The sequence below is a fragment of the Lathyrus oleraceus genome, chromosome 6 (assembly GCF_024323335.1).
Source record: "Lathyrus oleraceus cultivar Zhongwan6 chromosome 6, CAAS_Psat_ZW6_1.0, whole genome shotgun sequence".
Taxonomy (NCBI): domain Eukaryota; kingdom Viridiplantae; phylum Streptophyta; class Magnoliopsida; order Fabales; family Fabaceae; genus Lathyrus; species Lathyrus oleraceus.
The window spans coordinates 211,111,611-211,115,149 of record NC_066584.1 but is presented as its reverse complement, the minus strand read 5'-3'; the positions used below and the strand labels follow the sequence as shown (position 1 = coordinate 211,115,149).

The 3,539-nt window shown below is 34.4% G+C and overlaps 1 long non-coding RNA gene across 1 annotated transcript; it reads right to left on the bottom strand.

Moving 5' to 3' along the window:
- Positions 1–378: 378 nt before the first annotated feature.
- LOC127093230 (uncharacterized) lies at positions 379–2,424 on the bottom strand. Its single transcript, XR_007792480.1, has 2 exons — positions 1,130–2,424; positions 379–676 (listed from the first exon to the last, which is right to left on the bottom strand). It is a non-coding gene; the product is annotated as an uncharacterized LOC127093230 (long non-coding RNA).
- Between the last annotated feature and the right edge of the window lie 1,115 nt (positions 2,425–3,539).

Genomic DNA, 3,539 nt, shown 5'->3' with positions numbered 1-3,539 from the left:
TTGGTATTTTGGTTAATAAATAATGAAAAACAAAGTAAAATACAATCAAATGTGTTTGCTGATCTCTTCCAATGCAAATCCAATGAATGAGGGGTAAGGTGGGTGTTAAGGTGTGATCCCAAAGTTAATGCATATGATTGGATATCATGAGGGATCTTAGGGTCAAAATTGGGGTCTTACATCAACTTTGATCAACAATTGACTTTTTGGTCAACTTTGACCAAAGTCAACCCAAATTATCCAAACCCTAAAATCCCAAATCCCTATCCCCCATATCCCATTTTTGATCTTGGATTGGGCAATATGGGCATGATGCTTCATGATCCATGTTGAAACCAAAAGTCATTTCCTAACCATACCTATTTCAACCCATGTTCATACAAACCATAATTATGTTCATTGTAAACCATCCATTACCAAGTGACTTTACATTCACAAATTAAAACCATTTTGAAACCAATTTCCAAAACTCCAAGTCCATGCATAAACCATACACATACATTTTGAACTCTAATTACATACAAACCTTTCATTCAACTTCAAACTATAAATTTACAACAAAAAGAAAACATGACAAGTCCAAATACATTTAGTTCCATGAACAATGACCCAAACTTTCATCACTTTCTTCGAGTGTAAGTCATGCCTTGATTTCCACTTTTTCATGTCCATAAACCTACAAAAAACCAACCAAGTCATAACCATATATGAGCACATTGTCATGAAATTCAAACAAAATCAATTCACAATGAACCATAATGAACTTAACATACCATGTAACAATGCATTCAACTACCAAACATTTCAAGTATAATCATGCAAAATAAGTCAATAACATTCATAATAATGGCTTGGCATAATTTCCATTAAATTCATTCAAGCATCAACACGTTTGTTTCCAAGTCATTTCAATAAAACGTATCATCCTAACAGTGGCAGCAACTTGCATACATTCATCATTCACATGATAGAAAATCTCAAGTTTCAACATCCACATCACATACTAGCATATGCATTACAAGTTAACCATCATTCACCACATAGCAAAATAATTTCTAACGGCCATGTTCATAACATATCATTTATAACACGTCACTAACTAAAAACAAAATTTTAAACAACTACTAACCAAACCAACTGATATAACAGAACTGCAACCGAAACCCTCCAACTGTTACTAGCTGAATTTCAACCAACAAGGCGACCTGTCATAACAGAACTGGAATCACCTAACAGAACAACCCCCTAACTGCTTCAACCAACTGTCATAACATAATGCCAAAACTAAATTTCTGCACTCTTTGTTCATAACAACAACTTCTCCAAAAATTGATTCTAACAACAAAACATAACAGAACCGAAACCCCTCAACAGAAATCTATAACCAATCTCCTTCCAAAACCTCTTCAATCACTCCCATAGCCTCTAACAAACGGACTCCACCAATACTTCCAGAACCAACCTTCTTCCAAAAAAAACTCTTCAACAACACATTTCAGAACCAAGCAGAAATCACCTCCCTTGGTACCTCTCTACTCTCTTCGATTCCAATAACCCTCACAAACCCTGCATAACTCTCCTCCTCAACTCGGCAGAATCCAAAAGCAACCATCTTCAACGACCCTCAAAAACTTCCACGACCCTCCACAAAAAATCCCTCTTCACTGAAGCAATTCCAGCATAACTCTACTGGAAAAAAAACCTTCTAACAGAACCTCAACAACCTTCAAACACCGTTAAACCTCAACCTTTAAGAAACCTAACTCTTCAATCCCCTAACGATTCTGGCCATGAAGGACAGCAACATCTAACAAAAGAGGAGGAACATCACGGAAAAACAGAAACAGATGAAGAAAATTCAAGCAGAAAATAGAAGCAGAAAACAGGAAAACGCAACCAAACTCAACACAAAAAGAATCACGCATCAGAAGCCGGATAGAAAAAGAAGATAAGGAAAGAGGATCAAACGAATTTATCATCTGAGTCGTCGCGTATGATCACCAATCCGGTAGGTTTCTCTACTCATTCTTGTGTCTTTAATCCGCGAATGCGATTTCTTTGGATTGGGCAATTCAGTTTCGATTTGGCGGATGATGAAAATGAAATCGATGGAAGCAATAGAGGGATTGTTGGCGTGTGTTTGGAGCTGACTTCTTCATGTTTTCTTTTGCCTGAAATTTGTTGTTTCTTTGAGAACGAGAGAAGCGCAACGATGAAGTTGAGTTCTCTTGAAATTTTTCTTGACGTTCATGTGGTGGAGGCGTCAAACCAAAGTGAAGATGCAGTGAGGCTTTTGTGTTCCATGATGAATTTCTTTCCATGGAAACATGGGCTTTCTAAGACCCGTGTTCATTTGGAGCTTGGGCTTAAGAGCCAACCTCTCCATTCCATAACCTTCAATCCATTTCACCACCCTGAGCCCAATCCATGTTCATAATTATTAACGTTTGTTTCTTAATCCTTGATTAAAGGTTTAGTTTATCTTAATTTCTTTTAATTTTGTTGTTAATCCTGATGCTAAGTTGTTAACCCATGTTAGGTTTAGAATTTTCTTGATTTTAGGTATTAGAAACTAATTCATTTTGGTTGTTTAGTTAGTTAATCCATAATTAGTTTTAGTTAGAATAATTAGGTATAATTAGGTTTAATCAAATTTTAGATTAGATTTAGTTCTTTATTTTCCATAATTAATTCATATGATTAACCATGCCATGATTAGAATTTTTGTCTTTAAATTTTGGTTATTCTTTTTTGTGGATTGTGTTTGGATTAATATGGTTAATGTTTGATTTTACCATGATTAGACCGACCTTAGGTTAATTTTCATTCAATTTGACTATTGTATGATGATTGTCTATGTTCATGTAGATTAGATTTGAATTCTTTATTTGGATTGTTAGATTTCCCCTTTGATTAGTTTATTTCCTAATTCATGTTTAGGTAGACTTTAATCTTTAAAATTAATATTCACTTTAATTGTCCATTTAATCGATTCATTTGGTTTGTGATCATATTGATAAATTTAAAATCCCATTTTAATTTAGGTGATGAATGTTTTGTATGCTTAATTTCATTTTCCATGATCACATGATAGATCTTTGATTCTTATTCATTGATTAATCCATTACCATTTGAATTGATTTAAACCATTGAATGTGCTTACACTTGTTGTACTATTCTATTTTGACTCTATCTCATGATAACCTATTTGTTATTTTGTGTTTCCGCATGTGACATTGAGATTCAGACAGACTTCTAGCTAGCCTTGCCTCTAACCAATTCATTCCCATTCAATTAACTTGTATTGTTTGAAATGCCATGCCACTTGTATGTTTTAGGCATGACACATGGTTTGTAATTTGTATTATTCTTTCCATTTCCATTTATGTTGTATTGCTTACATTCCCCCATTGTGGGTCATATGTCCCCCCACCCCCATGATCATGTAATAGCTTAGGTTTATTGCTTTTAGTTAATTCACCATGCATGCCAATTTAAAAGGATAAAAACAAAACGATAAACAAAGCATTTCAAAAGAA